Source organism: Mesoplodon bidens (assembly GCF_964165515.1).
Source record: "Mesoplodon bidens genome assembly, chromosome: 2".
NCBI lineage: Eukaryota > Metazoa > Chordata > Mammalia > Artiodactyla > Ziphiidae > Mesoplodon > Mesoplodon bidens.
The window spans coordinates 50,514,289-50,538,191 of NC_138177.1; the positions used below are offsets into that span (position 1 = coordinate 50,514,289).

The 23,903-nt window shown below is 45.9% G+C and overlaps 1 protein-coding gene across 2 annotated transcripts in view; it reads left to right on the forward strand.

Moving 5' to 3' along the window:
• MAPKAPK2 (MAPK activated protein kinase 2) overlaps positions 1 to 23,903 on the forward strand; it is a 45,324-nt gene that overhangs the window by 15,464 nt on the left and 5,957 nt on the right. The window lies entirely within an intron of this gene.

Genomic DNA, 23,903 nt, shown 5'->3' on the forward strand with positions numbered 1-23,903 from the left:
AGAGGTGGTGTTCAGGAATGTGTGTTTTTGTCTGTGATAATTATCTGTGTTTGGCAACCTTTTGAATCTATTCTTAAATTCCTCCAGTGTTAGGGGAGCTTATCCCTTTTCAAGAAAATCTTACTCTTAAAAAAATAGTTTTTTTCTGGTTTTAAAGTTTTATGTTTGGAGGTTCCTTAAAAAACTAAAAATAGAATTATCATATGATCCAGCAATCCCACTACTGGGACTATAGCCCGAGAAAACCACAATTCAAAAAGATACATGCACCCCAGTCAATGCTCATTGCAGCACTATTTACAATACCAGGTCATGGAAGCAACCTAAATGCCCACTGACAGATGAATGGATAAAGAAGATGTGGTACATATATACAATGGAATATTAACCATAAAAAGGAACGAAATTGGGTCATTTGTAGAGATGTGGATGGACCTAGAGACTGTCATACAGAGTGAAGTAAGTCAGAAAGAGAAAAACAAATATCGTATATTAACGCATATGTGTGGAATCTAGAAAAATGCTACAGATGAACCGGTTTGCAGGGCAGAAATAGAGACACAGATGTAGAGAACAAACGTATGGACACCAAGGGGGGAAAGCGTTGGGGGTGGTGGTGGGATGAATTGGGAGATTGGGATTGACATGTATACACTGATGTGTATAAAATAGATAACTAATAAGAACCTGCTGTATTAAAAAAATATAAAATGCAAAAAAAAATGTTTTATGATCATCGAGTCAAAATTTAGTTCCCTGAAGTTGTGTCATCCCTTGGTGCTAGTGGTGTTTTCCGGAGCCTCACAGAACGCATCAGTCACATCTTCCTCACTCGGCCTTCTGCAGATAATTGCGCAGGGCTGTGTGTGCTCCTCTGCTGCCCCAGCGTCATGGCAGGGTTTCAGACTACTCGACCTGCCAGGGGCCTTAGAGAGATGCAGGGATGTGACATCATTCCGAGGATTCTTCTGATCATCAGGCCTTGCTGAGAGATTGAGGAAAGGTCCACATCTCAGTGGACCCTGACAGCGGAGAGTCCTAAGGGTCATCCAGCTGGTACAGGCCGTGCGTAACTTCCCCCTCTTTACATCCTGCTTCATAGGAAGGAGTCGCTGTTTCTCTGCATGGTTAGTGCTTGCTTTCTGAGGCCACTGATCTGGTTTTCTTCAGAGGCATTGAGAAACTCAGCCATCTGTACCCAGGCAGATGTGACCGCAAACATGACTTCTATTTAGAGACTTTCAGTGGCCTCCCCTTGCCTCCAGTGTGTCCCTCGAACTCCTAAACATGGTGTTCAGGCAAGCTGGCTTTGATCTTTCTTTCTTCCCCCACCCCAACACGCACACACACGCGCACATGCACACACACACACATGCACACACACGCACGTATGCGCGTCTCTCTCTCTCTCTCCCTCCCTCCCTCTCTCCCTCTCTCCCGCTCTCCTTCCAGGAGAGGAGAGGGCTCCATCCCACTCTGCAGTGCGTTATTCTGCTTCCAGATCTTCTTTTGCACCTTTCACTTCTTCATCCTTTTATTCCTGGTAGAATTGTGTTTCTCCTTCGAGGCTTAGATTTTACCTGTCCCCCCACCCCCAATTCCAGGCAGAATACCTTTCTGCCCTATACTAGTGGTAGCTCACACGAGCTCTGTGACTGCTCTGAATTTAAATTATGGTCACTCCCATATCTCGCCCTGCTGGACTCTGAGCCCCTTGAGGACAAGAGTGTGTCTCGTTCCTTTGGTATCCCCGAGTGCAAGCACAGTGCCAGGCACTTAGCTGAGCTGCACCACACCCACAGAAATGGGTTAGCTTCTTGCCTGTTTGTCTTCTTTTGGATTCTGACGAGACTGCCACAAAGGAGCTGAAGCCTCTTTTCCAGCACCAGCATTTTGACCCCCAGTGGCCTTGGGCCTCATCAGCTTGGATGAAAAAAGTACTGTTTAGCAGCTGATAATTAACAAGCAGAGCAGAGCCTTGGCTGCCTCAGAGGCAAAACTGGTATTTAAACAATAAAGTTTTTAAAATCAAGAATTAAAGTGTCAGCTTCAGAAGCCGCTACATCCAAACACAAGCCCGCCTAGTTAGAGAAGATAAGTGGAATAATGGAGCCAAAGAATTCTTTGTAGCCTTGAGGAGTCCAGGGGGAAGAGGCCGGGGTGGGGGGGATTGGGGGGGCTGGGGGGTGGTGGCAGGAGCGGGAAAGGGGCTTTTCTGTTTCTGCTCTTGGAGGTGGGGTCTGGGATTGCTTGGGGAGATGGGGGGATGCTTCCCTAGAAAGAGCTCTCAGTGTTCCCTTTCACTCCCAGTTTCTATAGATTGAACTAATTTTGCTAGGTGGGCAAAAAGAAATTTGGAAAAGTAGGGTAGGAATAAACTCTGGACTTTTTCCTAAGGTGGTGAAACATGCACTTTTGTATTCGGTGATAGACGGAGACTGTTCAGTATTACCTCGTGGGATCTCACCTTGTTACCTTCTGATGCTACTAGGGTTGGGAGGGGAGAGCTGACGTAGGGCTTCCTCCCTTCTTGGGTCAGAACCAGAGCCTGAGGTTCCCCAACCTCTTGGTGCTGCCCAGACACTAACCACAATCTGCATCTCCACTGAACGTGTTCTAAGAAATATGCATGCCAGGAGCAGTCTGTGGCTTCAGAGCAAGGGCAGAGGTTTTAAGAGGCTTCCTGTGTGAGGGGTGGCGGGCTGGAGAGTGCCTTCACCTTGTCATCAGGGGGCACCTGCCTCTGTGCTCAGCTGCAGAGGTCAGTGGGTGATGCCCTTTCAGAGTCTGCTTTATTGTGAATGAAGCAGAAAGCCCACACCAAGAAACCACAGAGGCTCCTGAAGGGGCTTTTCTACAAGTTCACCCCAACGTACACAGCCTCTGTTTTTCCAATGCAAAGGAAGGATCTGTCAGACAAACCATTTTTTTCCAGGGGGGACTACTTCCAGGTCCAAGAGACGGTCTGAGATATATAGTTTGAATATAAAAACACTGTACTTTCTGGGAGATGTTGACAGTTAATGTCATGTCTGAGTGTCTGTCACTCTCATGATGAGAGGAAGGTTGGGTGAGAACCCTTGCTGGTCAAGCTTGGTTAGCCTGCTGTTCCTTTAAGGTTTCTCTTTTGGGATTGGTGGTATTAGTGGCTGAGCTCACCCAGACCATGTGTGATACTTTTGGTGGTGGCCTCTCCCTGACCACAGATGTGTACGTTGAATGCAGTCATCCAGTTACCATTATGGCCAAATGCAAAACAGTTGGGGAAGTCTAGGGGGAGACTTGGTAAGGGAATAAAACCAGCTGGCTTATCTGGAGTTGAACCCTTGTCCTTGGTGACATAAGCACATATGATTCACAGCCAGTGTTGGCTTGAGTGTGTGCAGAAGTTCAGTCTTTTGGATGAAGTTCTAATGGTCCTCGCGGAAGCTTCATCACAGGTTGAACTGAATTGTGAAGATACCGCAGTGCTTGCGCGCTCGTGAATCTGTTCATTCATCTGTTCACTGGAAGCTTATTGAGGGGGGAGCATGTAAGCAAAATATTTCTTATATATTCCAAATGGTTGAAGAGCTGCATACTGGGGACTGGGTGAGCATGGAAGAAAGAGCCACCCATTTCTCCAAACACCAGACAGTCTTGGAATGTGTTGGTGCATCACCAACCCTGAGACGCTCTGTGATCAGATGAGGCTGGGAAACATTCTGCAGTGCACATTAACATTCTAAAGGCTCTGAGAAGTTCTGTAGTAAAAGAATCTATTTGACTTCATATAACCTGGTGCTTCTGACACATTTAGGGCCCCCTTTTTACCTATCACTTATTAACATCCTACAGAATACTATTTGAGAAATGGCAGTACAGTCTCCCTGCTCTGGGAGAACTGTCCAGTGATTCAGAGAAAAATTCACCTGACTATATGTTAACACAGGTTTGAGAGGCTTAAAAAACTGTGTGTGTGCATGCTGGGGGTGTGGCAGAGAAGGGCCCCTGGCAGGTGGCTTCCATTGAAGTTGGCCTGTCTGCATTCCTGCTGGCTTTGTGCTTCTGGAGAAGGCTTTTGTCCTGGCTTGAACATACTGAATAGCAGTTACATCTGTCATGCCTGGGAAGTGGCAGTGTGCAGTTTGGGGGAGGGGGAAGGGAGGAGGGGGGCGACGACAAGCAGTGAGCAGACACCCCTGCTTGAGGCCCAGGCTGCTGAGAGCTCCTCACCATCGGAGAAGGGAGGGCCTGGTGATCCGGAGGCAGCTGCTTGCTAGGACCGGAAGTGTAAGGGCGCAGGAGTTAGCTCCCTTACCTCTGTGCGTCCTCCTTGTCCGATGGGGGAGGACTTTGAACCTTGAGGTGGCAGTGTGGGAGACACAGGTGGGCTGGATGTTTCCTTCCCTCCCCACCATCCAAGGGCATCTGGAGAGCAGACCAGGGTGGAAAGGCACTTGGCTTTTCATCACCCGGGGGAACTGAGGTGAAGGCATTTTGGTTTAAATTTAAGGAAGAATTCAGAATTGGGAAGTGGATTTACTAAATAAACTCTGTGGAGTTTTAAAATTCAAGAGTCCCGGCTAGAATTGTTTTCAGACCGTTGGTGACTTGTCCGTGGTCCCCCTGATGGCCGGCTCCCGAGGAAGGCCTCACTGGCTTCTTCACTTGGAACAAACCCAGGCCCAGGGAGTTCCCAAGCCCACTGTGGGCCTCTGCGGCCTCCTGGTGCGTGCAGCTTTGCATGGAGGGTCATGGTTGCTTACTGAGGGAAAATGGGAATGTTAGTGGGAATCAGTCCCTCTTCCTGGAGATTATGCCCTTCCAATGTAGGTAGAGCTCAGTGTCATGAAAGCAGGCCCAGGATTTCCTGTTTGTATGTGTGTATGTATTTATATTTTTATGTTGTGTTTCCTCTTTTGCCCTTCCCAAAGGTCAGGGAGGTAGTCTGTCCTCAGGAACTACGGTGAGCTGTCCCTCATCTCCCAGCTTCTCCGGCCATCTCCCTGTCTTACCTCAGCCATAGCCACAGCAGCGGCCTGGCTTTGCTCAGACGGCGGGAGGAGCCAACCCAGGCCCTCTGGTTGTTGCCTGTGGGAGTAGAGAAAGGGCAGATGCTGCCCTCAGTTCCCCCTGAACAGGAAGTCTGGGTGGGCCGGGCTTTGGTTTGGGAAGCAGGAGTATAGCTGCTGCCGCCAACTGGGGTTGTGTTTGCAGACTCCCAGGCTCTGGCGTCCCCAGAGGGACCAGTAGCTCTGAGCCCTGAGGACTGGCGGCCCCCAGGGAGGGAGCCCTTGCCAGGAACCTCTGGTGGGTCTTGGGTAAGGGTGGAGGGGGGCTGGGCAGGAGGAGAGGAGAAGGGGTGGCTTCTCCCTCCCCCATCAGCTGGGATGCAGCACCACTGCTGGGAATGCATTCCCGCCACTTCTAGGCAACTTGGTCATTGTGGAAATCCTTTCTTACTCCAGGGTGGAGCTTTCCTTGTTTAGAAGAACCTTCAGATGTGTTCTTTCCAGGTCCCGGCAGCGAGGCACTAAGCTGTTGACCTGCTGCCCCCGCAAGGCTAGAAGGCAGGGCAGTGCCTGAGCCCCATTCCTGTCCTCTCTCCTTCTTGTTCTCCCTTCACTTGTCCTTCTGTCTTCACCTGATCCTAGCCTGGTGCGTAGTAGGCATGGATTGGGGGAGGGGTGGCACTGCACGCCTGGTGTTCCTCTTTATCACAGGTCCTAGCCTTGTTGGGTCTCCATTTCCTGTCTTGGCCCTCCTTGCATCTGGGACACATTTGGACCTAGACAGGGTGTCCTGTTGTCCTGCATGATGAGGATTCCAGATTTCCCCTAGGTGATTGGCCACAGTTATTCCAGGGGAGGAGTGGGATTTCCCCCACCCTCAGGCACTCCAGGCTCCTATAAGAGTCTTGACCTCCAAGCAGCCTGCCCCCCACCCCCTCCCCACAAGGAGAATGGCAGGAAGGAAGTCCTGCTGGAAGTTGTTTTTTGGTTTGTGAGGTAACTGTCTTTGGTTTGAGAAGCACATAACATATCCTTCTTCCCTTTAAGATCTGAGGCCAAAAGTACTAGATTCTCTGGTTTCCAGGGAAACCAGAATGGATAAGGCAGAGAAAGAAGGGACTGGTTGTAGGTACTGAAATCTAAGAGGGGTTCCTGGGGTCTCCTGTGCTTTTCCAGGGAATGTGTGTGGTCTTCTCAGGGCCCTGGGTTGTACCCTTCACTCCATCAGCAGCCAGTGTGGAACCTTGGCAAACGTCCTAAACTCTCTGCACCCTAGTTGCCACGTGCCTGAGTGAGGATCTTGTCGGCGGCAACCGGATTGTGACTTTAAAGGGCTATGGAATATGTGAAAATTAAACACATTTTCAGGTTATATTACCTACCTAGAAAGAGAGAATCATACCAAAGAATTTAGCATCAGAAGAAACCTTTGCCCTCAGGTAGGCTAGGCTTATCTAAGATCCACAGAGGAGGGAACAGAGTGCAGGTTCTCAGCAAGGGAACTGTAGAGCTGGGACTAGAACTAGGCCAGTCAGCTTTCTGGCGTCTCCTTCTTTCACTTGGCCAACTCCAGGACATGCGTCCTCCGGGTGGAGAACCAGAGTAGGCAAATCATACCACAGAAAATCTGACAGTCTTGTATGCAGTCAGGTTTACATGGTCTATGCCGTTGTGGGCAGGGGAGCAGGGATAGTCAAGTAGATAATCTTCAAATTATTGAAATTGAACTTTTCAAAATATCAGTGACTTTTTTTGTTTTTCTCCAGCAAATATATCTCCTTAATTCTCTTGGGTTTCTATAATGTTCTGTGTCCCAGAAACCTGCTGGGTGTTGGGGGGCAGGGTGCTTCTGCTCATTGGTTCAGTGTTTGCGGTGGATAATCCACAAAATGGATTATTCTCGTGCCGACAGAGCTATTTGTACCCAGTCCCTTTTTTTGAGTACATACTGATACAATAGCAATCTTCTTGCTGTAGGAAACTTGCCTGTAGGAAAGTGGCTGGAGCTTACTGCAGCTGTAGTTGCATCTCTGCATCCTTTGGCTCCTGTCTAGAAACATGGTTCGCAAAGATGTGAATAGTTGACTGTCAGAGCTGGTCCCTTCACTGTCCGGGGGAGAATACCAAGGCCAGAGAGGGGCAGGGCTAGAGTCAGATAGTGATGGAGCTGGTCCCATGGGAACAAGAACTTATGACAGCAAAGGTCTGAGCACTAACCTCATATATCCTCCATCTTGGCTAAGATGGCCTGTCCCCAGGTCAGCTGGGCCTTTTGCAATTCTGCCCTTGAGAGGCCCCTGTGTTGTCTGAAGGCCCTCTTCTTCCCCTTGCTGCTGTCCTCCCATGACCCCCCGGCCACCTCTTCTTTCCCTAGTGCTCCCTATTGGCTGTTACTTCCTCCACCTCCCCCCTTTATTATGAAATACTTTAATAGGCAGTGAACTTGAAAGAACTGTGCAGTGAACACCCATATACACAACAACCTAGATTCTACCATTAACATTTTACTCGCTTTCTCATGTCTTTCTCCATGTTTCCATCTCTCTACCCATTTATCAGCCTATCTTATTTTGGGAATGCATTTTATAGTAAGTGGCAGACATCAGTACCCTTCCCCCTTAAACACAGCATACGTAGGCATTAATTAGAGTTCAATATTTGTTCATGCATTTAAGTAATTTTTTTGGTGGTAAAATTTATATAGCAGTGAAATGCTCAGATCTTAAGTGTATCATTTGATGAGTTCTGATAAATGCTTCCATCTGTGCAACCTGAACCTGTGTCAAGGTAGAGAACAAAAAATTTTATTACCCTGGTAAGTTCCCTCATGCTCCTTCCCAGGCAATCACAGTTCTGGTGCTTTTTTCACTAGAGATTAGTTTTGCCTGTTCTGGAATGTCGTATAAATAGAATAATCACGATGAACTCTTTTATGTAAAGTTCATCCACCTGGTTACCTGCATTGGTAGCTCGTTCCTTTCTATATGGAGTAGTTTTCCGTTGTATGGTTATGATACAGTTTGCTTATCCATTCTCCTTCGGAGCATTTCCAATTTTTGGCTATGATGAATAAAGCTCCTATGAATATTCTTGCACAGGTCTTTTTGTGGATGTAATGTTTTCATTTCTCTTGGGTCAGTACGTAGGAGTGGGATTGCTGGGTCAAAGGAGCCTGTTAATTTCTTGTTCCTGAAATTACACCCTGTATTCTGCACCCAAGATCGAGAGTATTAGAAAGTGCCTTATTGCTCATCTAGATTATTCTTTCACTCAATGTAGGAATCCCCTGAGAGCCCACCTGAGAGCCTCTGCTTGAGTGTTTCCAGGGATAGGGAGCTTACTACCTTACAGGCCCCTGCTGTTGGGGGATAGCTCCTTTTAATTTCTGCCTTGGGGGTCCACATAGGGCTAGTCTAATAATTTAGCCTTCTTCTCTGTGACAGCCCTATAGAATTTTGGGACTGTTAATCACATTTAGTCCCTCAGCTGCTCCTTCAAGGTTTCTCTTCTTCGGGATAATTGTCCCAGTTTATTGACCCGTTTCTCCTGTGACTTGCTTCTCAGACCTTTTATGCACTGCTCATCATTCTTTGGAAGTTTAATACTTTTTTTGCTTACCAGGTGACGCTGGATTCTAGATGTGGTCTGAGAGGTACAGAGTGTGGTTGGATCCTGTCTTGATCTAGGTACTTGATCTGCTAGTGAACTGAAGGTGATGCTGACTTTTTGGGAGCCACATCATGGTGTTGGATCAGACGAGTTAATGTTCGCAAAAAATACTGCAAATCTAAGGTGATGTTAAGGTACTCATGCAGCTCAAAGTCGTTTAGACAGAGCCTCTGATATTAATAGCATCTACTGTGTACCTTCTGCTTGCCATCATCCCATTTAATCTTTGCCACCACTTTATGAGAAAGGTGCTATTAAAAAGAACTTAATAAAAACTATTTGGTTTAAAACAGGGCTTGTCAGCTTTGGCACTACTGACCTTTTGGATCAGCTAATTCTTTGTTGTGGGGATTGTCCTGTGCTTCTTAGGAATTAGCATCCTTGGCCTCAACCCACCAGATCCCAGATGCAGCCCTCTCTGTGCCCTGCCAAGTTGTGACAATCAAAAATGTCTCCAGACATTTTCAGATGTCTCCTGTGGGGGAGAATCATCTCAGGTTCAGAACCATTGCCACGGTGTAGAACTTAGTCCTCGAAATAATTTTAAATAATGTAGCTCTTCCTGAAGGGTAACTACTGCTACACCTTAGCATATATACTTCCCTATTATGTTCTTTGTAAGGGCAGTCCTTGCTTTTCACAGCTACACTATACGTGAATTTCCTTTATCACAGTTTAGTTAAATAACACCAGTCCCCCAACAGCATGGTTCCAATTCCAGATGCCATGGTACATGAACTCTGATGATGGCATCGAGCGCAAACTTGGCTACTAGCTCTTCAGTCCACACGTCACTAAGTAACGAACAGATGTTTGTTATGATCAGTGACCGGTCACAGCCCTTCTTTCAGAGTCTGTTGGTGGTGGTCACCGCCCATCTGTTGTTGAGTTCACACATACACAAGACAGTGTGCAGTTGTGTTGCCTCCTTGTCTCCTAGTGATAAACTCGTGTGACATCTTACAAAAACGGATAATCAAAAGAGGAAATTGCCCACCGTTGATGAAATTTCAGCAAAGAAATGAAAAGTGAAATTCCATAACTGAACATAAGTGAAATTATAGAATAAATAGCTGATTGTAGGAATGTTGACATTGCCGCTGTTTGAGACTCTGCGTATGCAGCCAGAGGAACTCAGTGAAGGCAAACTCGTTGACACAGTGGTTGTGACGCAAAGGATGAAGAAGTTCCAGAGGAAGTGACACTGGGGAAAAAACTTCACGTTGAAGGCACTCTTGGAGATATTTTGCAACATTGAAAGCACAAAGGATAAAATGTTGGAAACTGATCCAAACTTAGAAAGGAGTGTGGCAATTTGCAAAGGCGATGCTTGTTCGGTATTGTGTGTTGAATAACAAAAAGGCAAGCCCTGTTCAGAGGGCTCTGGATGAGTCTTTACAAAGCAACAGAACACTCATTCTCAATGTCTCTGATATTTTTTAGTTACAGTGTGCTAAATAAATATTAGTTTTATACTAAATTTTTTTTCATTTCTCTATTCATTTATAGCTGACAGTAAAAGAGTTTTTAATGTTTCGACAAAAATTTTTAAAGGTCGTGGAACAATCTTAATTTTCCCCACTGATGATTAAGATTGCTTTGTGTGGTCATTTGTATGGTTCCATGTTACTAAGTAAAGCAAGGGCTGTCTATAGTTACAGAAGTTTGGGTAAATACACATGCGTGCGCATGCGTGCGCATGCGCGCGCGCACACACACGTACGTCTGTTTTTCCTTTTTCAAAACATTTTATAAAAATGGGACCAGACTACATGTATCAATCTGCAGCTTGCCTTTTTCATGGAAGAATATCTTTTTTGGAGAAGTTTTGATCTCAGTTTGTCTGGATCTACTTCCTTCTGTTCTATAATTGCATATTGTTTAATGCACCATTATGGGTATACCCTAATTTATTTGACCAGTATCTGTTAATGGGCATTTAGTTTATCTCTTTTGTTTTTACCCATTTGAAATGCACTTGACCCTTGAACAGTGTGAGGGTTAGGGGTGCTGACCCCCATGCAGTCAAAAATCCACGTATAACTTTGCAGTCGGCCCTCTACATCTGCAGTTCTGCATCCGTGGAATCAACCAACTGGGGATGCTGTAGTCCTGTAATATGTATTTATTGGAAAAAATCCACATGTAAGTAGACCTGTGTAGTTTAAACCCATGTTGATCAAGGATCAACCGTAATGATAAAGCGAGTATCTCTGACATATACTATCATTAGCCCCATTTAATGGATGAAACAATGGAGATTAGAAAGTGAAGGGAGTTCCCTGGTGGTCCAGTGGTTCGGACTCTGTGCTTCCACTGCAGGGGGCCTGAGTTCCATCCCTGGTCAGGGAAATTATTAAAAAAAAAAAAAAAAAAGAAGAAAGAAAGCGAAATAACTGCCTAAGGTCAGGCAGCTACTAAGCTTAGAGCTGGCTTGCATTCAGGATAGTCTAATTGCAGGGCCCTTGCTGTTCACAGTGCTCTATAGCTTCTTTTCTCTTAGAAGTAGCTTTTAGCAACAGCAACAACAATATCACCAACAAACAGTAGTAGAGTTTATTGAATTAAGTACAATTCTAAGTGCAAGTACATTATTGTTATTTTTATTAAACAACAACCCTATACGGTAGGTACTATTATTATCCCTGTATTACAATGAAGGGAACTGGAGGTATAAGTTAGGAAACTTCCAGGATCTCATGGTTAGTTAATGGAAGAACTGAGACTCACCCAGGCAGCCTGGCTTCAGAGCCTTTGCTCTCACTCATCGTGTGGTATGGATCTGACTTGAGAAAGGTCTCTCTCATCACAGGCCGTTATAGATGATTTTTTGAGCCCCAACATAATGACTTTTTTAGGGGGTTACTTTGGCCCGTATTTTCACCTACTGTGATCTGTAAAAAAATCTGTTACCTAGCACACTCCCAATTTTTGGGTCACTTGCAAGTTTGATGAGCTTGCTGTCTACTATGTCTTCAGCCAGCTTATTGGTAAAATTCTAGGCAAAGCCAAAGATTGCATGCCTTGGTTTGTCACTGGAGGTGTTCTCTGGGTTTAGTCAACAAGCACATATTTATTGAGTACGTCCATAATGCCATGTATTAGACCCAGGATTAGGAATCAAAAGGTGAACAAGACATGGTCCTAGTCTCCAAAAGGCACGTGGTGTATACAGCAGAAGGAGGACCAGTCTTGTAAACAACACCAGTGAGTGCTGCAGTAAGAGTTTAACAAGAGTCTTGTGGGAGCAGAGAGGAAAGAGGGCTGACTGTGCCTGGAAGTCATCAGGGAAGATTCACAGAAGAGGTGACATTGCGCTGGCGCTCAAAGGATGCAAAGACATGGAGTCATGACAAGGCATGGCATGTTTGAGGACAGTGAAGTTCAGTGTAGCTTAAATAGGATGTGTTCGGAGGTAAGGGCAGAGATATCACGGCTAGGGGTTAGGAAAGACCAAGCTAAGGAATTTGGGGTTTATCCTCTTAGCCAATGGACATCTTTAAGGAAGAAAATGTCCTGCTCAGATTTGCCTTTCAGGGGTTGATGTGGGATGTTTTGGAGAGCAGATTAGGTCTACTGTCTAGAAACCAGTTAGAAAGCACATAAAAGAAAAGGGAACCAAGCAAGCGGCAGCAAGACTGGAAAAGGGAAGATAGATTTGGGAGATCTTTCCATAGACAAGATTGGATTGGTTCTGTGGGTGAGGGAGGGAGAGAAGCTGCAGATGACTACTTCAAGATTTATATGTGGGAACCTGGCTACGTGGTGATGTCATTGTCATTTACTGAGACTGGGCAACAAGTCAGAGGGAGCAGTGAGTTCAATTTGGTGCATGTTCAGCCTGTCCTAGGTCCATTAAATAACACGTTGTTATTGGTCATTTATAACAATTACAAATACTATCAAAATGCTTTGTCATCTCACCCCCTCTTTCTTTGTCATCCCAAAGGTCTGGCAGGAGACTTTGTCCATGTACTTTGTAGAAGTCAAGGATCCTTGTATCTTGTTATTTGTTTGGTCTAGTAACCCTGCTAGAAAAGGTAACAAGACTAGTGTGCCATGGCTTCTTAGGGAAGCAGGCTGCGTTGTGAAGGTCCAATTCATGATCTGCTCCAGAGCTTTGCCAGAGACAGATGTGAAGTTAAGCAGTTCTTCTTAACAGTTCTGTGTACATATTGTTTCTTTTGCCTTGACTCTGTTTCCTTCACTAGACTGAACTCCTTGAACCCCCTGGTGCCTGGAGCAGAGTGGGTACTGAGGGAATGCTAGCTGCCAAAAAGCAGGGCGTTGCCTGTTTTCCCCATGGCCCCTCAGTGATTACCAACGGTGGTTCGGGAATCGTACCTGCAGGTTCCTTCTGTATCCTGGGATGTGATTCTTCTAAGACTGGCATCTTTTAACTCAGTCATCTTTGGGTGATTATAAGTTGGTTGGTTCTTGGGCCATCTTGGATTTGAGGTTTCCCTTAAGTATGTCCCAATTTGAAGTGCTTTCTCCTGGATAGAAAAGATGGACCACTTTGGAGATGAACATTCCCCCCTTCTCTGTCATTTTGGTAGATTAGAGCCTCTGTCCCCATGAGGGGCCCGCTTCCTCCCTGCTTCTTCTTAAAGCTTTGCATGTAGGCTTTAGCCACGTTTCTAGTAGTTCTTGCATTTTCACAAGCTCTGCTCATGCTGTTTTATGAGCCCACACCACTGTCTTTGGGTCTGTCCTGGATTATGGGCAGGTGCCTGTGTCTTTGGACACATCCTTACAGCCCCCTGTGCATGGCCTTGCCATTGGCAGCTGCTTCCTCCTGGTTCCTTTTTCCGGGATTATCATGCTTTAGATGATCAGAATCCACTTGTTGGAGGCCAGGCCTTGTCCTTCAAAATGCCTTCCCTTTTGGGATCTCTGCTCATACTATTCCTTTGTCTCAACTTCTAAATACTGGTTTTCTGGAAGACTAGACTAAACAATTGTTTTTGTCCTAAGGCTTTTTCTTCCCTCCTTTGAACTCTGAATTGACAAGGTTACTTCCTCCCAATGTGGTATTCTTGTTATTGTTTTGCTAATTAAGGTTTTGTTTCGTTTTTTTAAACATAATTTACTAGGCTTTGCTTTCTGGTCAGAATCGAGATCTGGGTAGCAATTCCCTTCTTCCATCTTCATCTATGTGAGAGGCAAACTCTTTAGTAAGGCAAGACAGGAATGTATCAGGTGCCCTGCTCTTGGCAGAAAAAGACTTTTAGTCTCTCTCGCAGATGTCCTCGTGCTCATGGTGGGTGATCTGAGTTCTGTCTTGCATCTGGGCCATTTTGTAAACTGTGTAGGAAAGAGTGGTTCATATCTTCTACCACATATTCCTCCATATGTTACCACAATAGCTACTTATTGTTCTTTTTCCTTCTCTCTTCACACAGCTGTCCTCCAGTCTTAGGTGTGTGGAATTGTTGTCAGGGGTGGTGTGTGTGTGTGTGTGTGTGTGTGTGTGTGTGTGTGTGTGTGTGTGTCATTTGTAAGACCCTTCTCTACTTTCTCTCTCAACTCCCTCCACCTCCCGTTAGATCTGTTGATTAAGGTATATATGCCTTGAGTCTCATTCCGCTAAACTGGGGTGATGAAGATAAGTGGCATTTATCACTTCCAATTGAAAATTTATATTGGCTTTGTCAGTTGTATAGGGTCAAATGGATGGGGGCTACGTGTGGACCAGAAGCTGTGTTCGTGCCCTCCTTCTGTCTTATTTTCTCTTGATAGTTTGTCCATCTCTGTGGGTTTCGTAAAGTCATGCCTACATACTACAAAGAGCAGAGCATTTTTTCTCCCTGCCACTCAGATTTTAGCTTACAGCCAGCCTGGAGAGCCTAGTGTGTTTCATTCCTACCGTCATCTACCCTGTGTCCTGGGGAAAGATGCCTTGTATCCTGCTGTAAGCCATGGCCTGTAGAATTGTTCTGATACACAGGCTGCCCATTTACTCAGTAAGTGTGTGTTGCAGCTGCTCTGCACTAAGCTCTGTGCTGGGCCTGATGGATGCAGAGATAAATGGGGCTGACCAGCAAACAGAGCAGGGAAAGGAGGCCTTTAGGAGGAAGGAGACAGGGTAACAGTACACTAATATCAGCAGCTCAGGGTTTGTTTGTCAAAGCCTCGTTTGTAGTGAAAAAAGGGACCTGGAGGTTAGAGTCTGAATTGGGTTGAATCCTGGCTCTGTCGGTCACTAGCAGTGTGACCTTGGGCAAGTTACCTCGACAGCCCTGGTTGCCACACCTGTAAATGGAGTCAGCCATTGGCTCTATTCCAGAAGCCTGTTAGGAGGCTTAAATATAGCATATTTTCTATATATAAAGTGCACCTGATGCATGGTTGGTGCGGTATACACGAAGATTCTTCTTTCTCTTTCGAAGTCGGCTGGAAGAAACAGAAATATCTGTGTCCTGTAGCCTTTCACTTTCCTTCCCAAGACTCCACCGTGGTTGACATCCCTGCTGTGCGCAGGGCTCATTTCCAAATAAGTCGGAAGTGGTCAGCAGTAGCGGTTTGGGGCCTCAGCCTGCTCTTTATCATATTTGGGTTATACTCTCCAGGAAGATGCCCGGTCTTTCTGTCATACTCTGAGTTCCAGCAGGTCCTTCTTTCCCCCTCCGAGGTCAGCATGGGGTCCCCATCTCCACCCACCTCCTGCTGTAACAAGCAGGTCAGCTTGCTTCTGGGGCACTCAGGCTGGGGGTCAACTATAGGACCAAAGCATACTGCCCCTGAGAATCCCTAGACTTAATTTTTAAGAAGAAATACACGCAGATGGTAGAAATCCAAACAATACAGAAAGATATAAAATGAAAAGGGAAAAAAATGGAAAATGGTACTAGCTTCTCTCTAGTGCCTACTCCCCTGGGGTCAACTCTGTCGATGTTTTAGGGGGTAAATACCTCCAGAAAAATGTTAAGCATCCACAGATCTGTATATCTTCTCCCTCTGCCTTAAACAAAACAAAACAAAACAACAAAACCACCCAAGTGGTATATTTTACATTCTGTTTAGTACATTTTTATTTTTGGAAATTTAAGAAACACAAAAAAGAAAATGCTACCTATATTACCACCATTTATGAATAACCACTAATGAACCTTTTGGTGTGTTTGCTTCTTGTCTATGTGAATATACTTTAAAAGTTACTTAAGTAATGTGAATGCAGCTCCATTAAAAAAAAAAATGAGAACAGAAACAAAAAAGCCAAAGTATCATCATGTTCTTTGTCTGCTTTTCCATTTATTAACACCCAGTTCCCCTCACAGTGGCGGATGCAACCCTGCCACGCTCTTTCAGCAGGCTGTGCCACACTCTGCTATGTGGAGATGCTGCCATTTATCTGACCATCTCCTCAGTGGTAGACATTTAGGTTCTGACCAATTTTTTTGCCATTAAGATACTTTAGGAACATATTTGTAGGATGATTTCCTAGCTAAGTAATTACTGGGCCTAAGGTTTGAACATTTACAATTTTGATAGATAGAGCCAAAAATATTCTAGTTTATATCCCTGTTGAGTGTATGAGAGAGTGCCTTTTCCTCAGCAATCTTTGCGTAAACTCAGGAGTTTGTTTGTTTGTTTTTTGGCCTCACGGCTTGCAGGATCTTAGTTCCCCGACCAGGGATCGAACCCGTGCCCCCTGCAGTGGAAGCTTGGAGTCCTAACCACTGGACAGCCAGGGAAGTTCCTTTTTGGTTTCGTTTTTGGTCAAACATTAAAAAAAAAAATTCGCCATTCTGGTGAAGTTATTGTTACTGTTTTTATAAACATTTCTCTTTTAATGAGTTACATCGAGCATCTTTTGTTTATGTTTCTTTGGCTTTGAACTGCCTGTTCTTATTCTCTGGCCATTTTTATATTGGATTGTTAATCTTTTACCATTGATTTGCCAGAGTTAAGTTAACCTTTTATCTGTCATGTGTTTCAAGTATTTAAAAAACTTTGTCATTTACAGTGTAACTTCTAAGCCTCTTGTCTTTTCGTTGAAGGTTGGTCCTTTGTGGCTCCCCAGGGAAGGTCCTGGAGAGTAAGAGCAAGGGCGAGGGTGGGGACCACAGGGAAGGTCATGCTCCTCTTCTGGGCAGTGTGGCTCAGTGCTTTTAAAGGCTTTTTGTACTGGGTTCCTTCCCCGTTTTAAGTTTTAGCTTTGTTTTAGGTCGGGATTTTCCCCCATCACATTAATGAAAATCAATTAGCAAAATAGAAAACCGCTTTTACCTCCCAACCAAATGTTTGGGAATGTGTGTGCCAACATGAAGGACCCGATGATGTACTTCTGTGTGTCTTTTTTTTCAGTGACCTTCTAAGATCGGAAAAAAATCTGCTGTTAGATTTGTTTGTTTAGATCACTTCCTGGGGAGGCCCATCAGTTGCTCCTCTCTGACCTGTGCAGAGGTTCTAGAAGAGGGACATACTCTTTCTGCCCCTATAGACGTAGAGGAAAACCATCATTTCAACCAAGACTTATCTGTTTGTCATGTCTTATGCTCCCGAGCTGGGCTAGATGAAAAGAGATGTGTGACACCTCTCTCCAGCCTTTCGTCTCTCTGAAATTTGGGAGATATTGTGGCAGCGCACAATTTATGTCCTTTATAGCACAAATCATGATGTGTAATTTAAAAAAAATCTTGTTTGTTGTGTACTTCCTGCACTAAAATGTGAGCTCCATGGGGGTGCAGGCCTTATTTGTCATGTTCTCTGTTGTTTCCCAGCACCTTCCAAACCAGCGTGTGGCACGTGCCAGGCACTCCGGGTTTGCCAAGTGATGGCAATCTGGGTAGGTGAGGTCAAGTGCTGTGAGTGCCACATGTCTCCCCATCCCCTCGATGGCTGCAGAGCCAGGGACGGGGCCTTTGGAGGGACCTGGCTCTTTAGAGAGATAACACATGATGCCAGGACAGCATGTCCTGGTCCTGCAGCCTTGTGACTCCTCATAACCTCCTTGTTCACTGTTCAGGGCTCCGGGGGCCCAGTGTTGTAGGTTTCAGGTTGAAAGGAGAGGTCCAGTGATTTCTGAGCCAGACATGGATGCCCCACCCCTAGCTGGAGAGCTGGGGAGGCTAGGTCAAGGGCCAGGTGGAGCTGGAGCAGGACGGAGAGTGACTGTGTAGGTTGCACTACAGTTCTGCTCTTCTCTCCTTGGAGGAGGGCTGTGCAGCATCCAGCGCCCACTGGGCATGAGCTGCTTTCTTGCTCAAGACTCGACTGGGCAGCCCCTGGTCTGTGGCTAAGCCACTTGGCAGAACTGCCTGGAAGCCCATAGCTGCTGTTCCCTGGTCACAGGGCCTGGGGGTATGGGTGACAGCCTCCAAGTAGAATTTGGAGAGTAAGCTTCTTTGCCTCTTTAAAAAGTATATATGCTAATTGTAAGTCACTTAGAAAATTAAGATATAATAAAGAAAATTAAGGCACCTGTAATCCTATCTTTGAGATATATAATTATCAATATTAACATTGTACTGTGAATGCACTTCCATATATATGTATATGTATACACACGAATATAAATAGGTATACATATAGAACTGTACTGTACATAAAGCTTTGTAGGTTGCTTTTTCACATACTGTCAGATAAATTTAAGGAAATTTCAGATTGGGAATTGTGCTGCAAAAGAAAAAAAATAAAGTGCTACTGCTGATAGCGACAAGGTGACTGAGACACTTAGGAATCCATTTCGCATTAAATATTCTTCCGAAACATCATTTTAATGATTGAAGAGTGTATAGATAAACTCTTTTTGAATGAGCAACCTCTCTTGCTTGTTGCTGGGCATTTGGTTTGCTAGCCATTTCTAGTTAAGGTGAACAACTCTTAGAACATACATAGCCTTAAAGCTCCACCTGTGATTAGTGCCATAGGGTAAAATTCTAAAATTCTACAGTTCTTGAATTCTAGAATTTCAGAGCTAAAGGTTGGTTTGCACTTTAAGGCCTATGTACATTTTCAGCCCCCATTTTGGCTGTTGGTATCATGGACAGTCTTGGGCAGATGTTGTACCCTTTGCTTTACCACGGGGTGGTGGGAAAGAGGCTTTGGGAGCAGTGAGAATGGGGTTCAGACTCCAGCCCTGCTGGGGACAGCCAGCTCAGACCTTGAAGTGATCGCGTAGCTTCTCTGAGCCTATGTTTTCTCATTTATAAAATAGGATGCGTCCTCCTGGGGCGGGTCTGAGGGCTCCCCGTTGGAAGTGCTTAGCACACGTTTAGCTCAGAGCCCTCCCTGGAAGCAGGGGCTCCCTTCTCCCTGCTCCTTTCTGGCTGCTGCTTGCTTGCTGCCAGCTCTGTGCTAAGGAGCTTGCTAGGACTCAGCCCACAGCAGCACCTCTCCTTCCCAAGTCCTCCTCTTTTCTTCTGGCCTGCAGAGTGCCCAGGTCAGCCCCCTCCTTGTGGGAGGGAGGGGAGTGGGTGAGCCTGGCCCACAGCAGGGTTGGTGCCCTCCTGCTGGGAGTGCAGAGGAGGTCTTATTTACCAAGGTGCACCACAGGCTGGCACCACGCTCTGCCTGATTCAGACTTTTGCTCTGCCTGATTCAGACTTTTGCGTCACTCTTGGCACCGAATCAGTCTTGGGAAGGGATGGATGGCTTCATTCTCTCAGGACCTGTGCACCCCACCCCCCAGCTGTCTAGTTTAGGTGGTGTGGGAGGGAGAGGGAGACTCAGGGCTAGGATGCCTAAGCCCGCTTCTCTCCCAGTGTTCTGGATCCCCCTCCACCCAGCGCCTGGAGCTATTAATAGCACCTTAAATGAGATGGGTGTGAGTGGGATCCCAGCTGCCCACCCCAGTGGGACTCTGGCACACTGTGGGGGGTGGTTTGGGGGGCAGAGCAATAATAGCAAACACTAATGCAGTGCTTACTATGTGCCAAGCACCGTTCTTAGTAATTTACATAATGCATATGTATTAATTCAGTTAATATAGGTAGGTTCTATTATTATCCTGTTTAAGAGATAAGGAAACTACGGCACAAAGGGATTAAAAACTTCCCCAAGTTCACACACTTGGTAAGCGGTGGAGCTTGTGAAGGGGATGATGCCTTGGGACCTGGGGCTTGTTCCTTCCTGTCTTGTCCTCAGATCGGCCTTGCTGGTGAGCTGCGCTTCAGGCCCCAGCCTCTGTTTCTCTCCTTTTCTCTGGCTCACCTAGGCTTAGGATGCTGATTACTCCCGAGTCTTTTCCTGTGGCCCCATGATGGAAGATTTGGTGGGGGATTTATAAGGGGCACCATCCTCTTCCCTCCACGTTCTGGCAAAGACAGGCATGGAACAGTATTTTTTTTTTTTAATTTTATTGGTGTATTGTTAATTTACAATGTTGTGTTAGTTTCAGGTGTATAGCAAAGGGATTCAATTATACATCTACATGTATTCATTCTTTTTTAGATTCTTTTCTCGTTTAGGTAATCACAGAATATTGAATAGAGTTCCCTGTGCTGTCCTTATTGTTTATCCATTCTATATATACTAGTTTGCATCCCAAATTCCCACTCCATCCCTCGCCCACCCCACTCCCTCTTGACAACGACAAGTCTGTTCTCTGTGAGTCTGTTTCTGTTTCATAGACAAGTTCATTTGTATCATTTTTTTAACATTCCATGTATAGGTGATATCATTTGATATTTGTCTTTCTCTTTCTGACTTACTTCACTTAATATGACAATCTCTAGGTCCATCCATGTTGCTGCAAATGGCATTATTTTATTCTCTTTAATGGATGAGTAGTATTCCATTGCATATATATATATATATACCACATCTTCTTTATCCATTCATCTGTTGGCAGGCATTTAGGTTGCTTACATGTCTTGGCTATTGTAAATAGCGCTGCTGTGAACATTGGGGTGCATGTATCTTTTGTATTAGAATTTTCCTCTTTTCTGGATATATGCCCAGGATTGGGATTGCTGGATTGCATGGTAATGGAACGGTATTTTGAGAGAGCTCCCACAGCTCCCTCATTGCCACCATTACCCTAGAGGTTCCTCCCCAGGCAATGGGCTCTGTGGCCTGGTCCCTGGCCCCCGCCACACTTGGTAGGTAGGTGACCTTGCCTATTATTGCATTGCAGTCTAGCACATGGAACAGTTAACCTTCTCTACAGAGCAAGGGAATTTCAGATGCAAACTACAGGGGGGCCGAGGCAAGTCACAGTATCCATTCCAGGCTTAGCATGGGCTTAAAATATTTTATAATCCCTTTCAGGCATTCCTTGTCTCAGTGCCTGTGGCTTTTTGGTGGGAAGACCCTTCTTTCCTTCAGACATGAGCCCTCAGGGCTGTGTTTCTGGGCCCTTTCGCCTCCACTGTCCTTGTCCAGGCCAAAGGGGTAGGAGCCTGTCCCACGTGACTCTCTTGGCTTCTGGTTGAACCTGCTGTGTTCCTCTGCTGGTGGCCCCTGGCAGCACCCCGGGAATCCTGTTTTCTCTCCCTGACTCTTCTCTGGCTCAGAGCTCAGCACCCCCCTTGCGGATCTTTACTTAGCCTGGTATGGTACTCCAGATTAGCACATTCTTGCTTTCCTCTCTCCAGGCTTCTGTACCCCACAGCTGTCTACAAAGCCTCTTTGGCTCTTAATGGCTTTGCCCCTGTGACGTCAGCCAGCCTGTCCTCCTGACTGGGTTGAAGGTCTTGCCTTCATTGCGTGGCCTGGTTTTTATATCCATTCAAGGATTTCTGATAAATACATACCCGACTGTCAATTACCAGTCTTCGTGGGAAATTCTTACTATGTTTCTCTTAGAATTTAAAAATACTGCTCTTTCCAATTTTCTTATTTTGCCACATTGAATCCAGTTTTACAGATGAGGAAACCCTTTTCAGAAAGGTAGATTGGCTTGCCTGACACAAGCTAGGAAGTGCAGAGCCGGGATGCAAATTGTGTGCGATTCCCAAGACCAGGTTTGTTGTGCTAGGCCAATCCAGCTCCTCTACCAGGTAAGGAATTGTGTGTAAACCTGGAGGTGGAATGTGAACCCAGGTATTCTGGCTGTAGATTCTCTTTTACCTAATGCCACACACGCTAACGTGTCTATAGCAAAGAGAGCAAGCAGAACCTGCAGTGCGTGCTCTGAGTTTAGGAGGGGCCGAGGGACATGCACTTGGGTTTGGGCCTTGGTGTGTCCTCATTTAACACAGCTGTGGTTGGTTAGAGCACAGAGCTGGTTTCCAGGCAGTGGTCTCACAGGGCTGCAGACAGAAACCCAGCTTATAGTCTTGCTGGTGACTTGTATATATCAGGGTTTCTTGGTTATATCAGGATGTCCCAGCCTCAACTCAGAGGTGATGGAGAGGGCCCCTGTGCTGTGACAGTTATGTTGACGGTTTACAGTGGTGAGTGCCTTTCTGATAGCAAAGCACACTTAGAGGTATTCTTTCATTAGATGCTTTCAATGGCTCTGTGAGGGAGAGGGCCAGGCAGGTATTTTAACCCCCAACTTACAAATGTGGAACAGGCTCAGAAAGGTAATAGCCTCTCCAAGGCTGTGCAACCAGAAATTGACAAATTCCAGACCAAGCCCAAGTCTCCCATGATTGTAAATCCAATGACCTCATGTTGCCTCTGAGTAAATTTGACAGCTTCAGTTCTTCCTCTCTGGGCTTCAGTTCCTATGTGCCTGTAGGGGGCGATAGAGGTCTTTCTATTTTGGGTGCTCTGAGTACTTTTTCTCTTGAACCCTTTGAACTTATCAGTCTTACAGCACATTATCTCTCTGGATTAGAAGCATTTTCTGTGTGTCTACCTCCCCTCATGCCCTCACTCCCCAGTTTGAGTTCTTTCAGATTGGGACTCTTCTATCTGGTCTTGACGTCTAGCACAGTGTGTGGCCCATAGTAGGAGCTCGATAAATGCTTGTTGAATTGAAATACATGCAAATGAAATTGGCCAGCGTCTCCTCCTCCTTCTCATAGTGCGTGGGAAAGGAAAATAACCTTTTTCCTTGGTCCATCCAAATAAATGAAGTTGAAGGTGGCAAAACTCAGGACCTGTGCAGTGTCCTTAGATGGCCACCAGGTGGCAGTGTGACCCCATGGCGACCTTGTCTTCTGCCTGCTCTCTAGGAGACTGAATTATCTGGGCCGCTGTTGGGGGATTGCCTCTGCAAAGCCAGTTTGCATTTGGTGATCTGAGACTGACAAATCTTGGTCTCTGCCCCTCCTCTGAAAGTTACGTGTTATCGTGGAAAAGGTTTAGGCTTTGGAATCCACCACGCCTGGTTTCCAACCCCGGCTCTGCCTTTCCCCAGGAACTGAGCCTGGGACACACTACTTCTCTGAGCCTCAGTTTCCGCATCCTGTAAAATGGGCAGCCGTTGTACAATTAGGAAAGGACCAGCATATCATAGACCATAGCATAACTGAATGTTAGTTTTATTTTTGGAAATTCCTGTGTTTGCTTTTCCCTGCCCTCTGTAATCTGGCTCCGTCCTGGCCATCTGATCTTACTCACCAAGCTTCATGCACTTTCCAGCAGGTCTGTTAGTGCTCCTGATGCATCACCCACCACCCCAGGGTACCTCTTGGTACCAAGATGACTGCCATGGCACTAGGTGTCATATGCAGGAGAGGTGGTGTGCATTCCTTGTGCTCCTTTTAAGAGGCCTCTCAGCAGACTTCCTATAAAGTTCTTCTTGACCAGTGTCAGGTCTTAGTAAAGGGCCTGGCTTAGACTAGTCAAGATTCAGCCCTTCAGGACAGGAATAAAGGCACAGATGTAAAGAATGGACTTGAGGACACGGGGAGGGGGAAGGGTGGGCTGGGACGAAGTGAGAGAGTGACATGGACATATATATACACTACCAAATGTAAAATAGATAGCTAGTGGGAAGCAGCCCCGTAGCACAGGGATATCAGCTTGGTGCTTTGTGACCACCTAGAGGGGTGGGATAGGGAGGGTGGGAGGCAGACGGAAGAAGGAGGAGATATGAGGATATATGTATACATATGGCTGATTCCCTTTGTTATACAGCAGAAACTAACACACCATTGTAAAGCAATTGTACACCAATAAAGATGTTAAAAAAAAAAAAAAAAGATTCAGCCCTTGAGGCAGGTGAGGGCACCAGGCTGCTTTAATACCCCTGGCCACCTGGTCCATGGAAGAAGAGGGGACAAGGACGAGGCCCGTGAGTTAAGTAACTTGCTCAAGGTTGCAGATCTAGTAAGAACCAGGATTCAAACCACACCGGCTATCTGTTGGTTGAAAGGACATTGCTTGGGATTTGATATG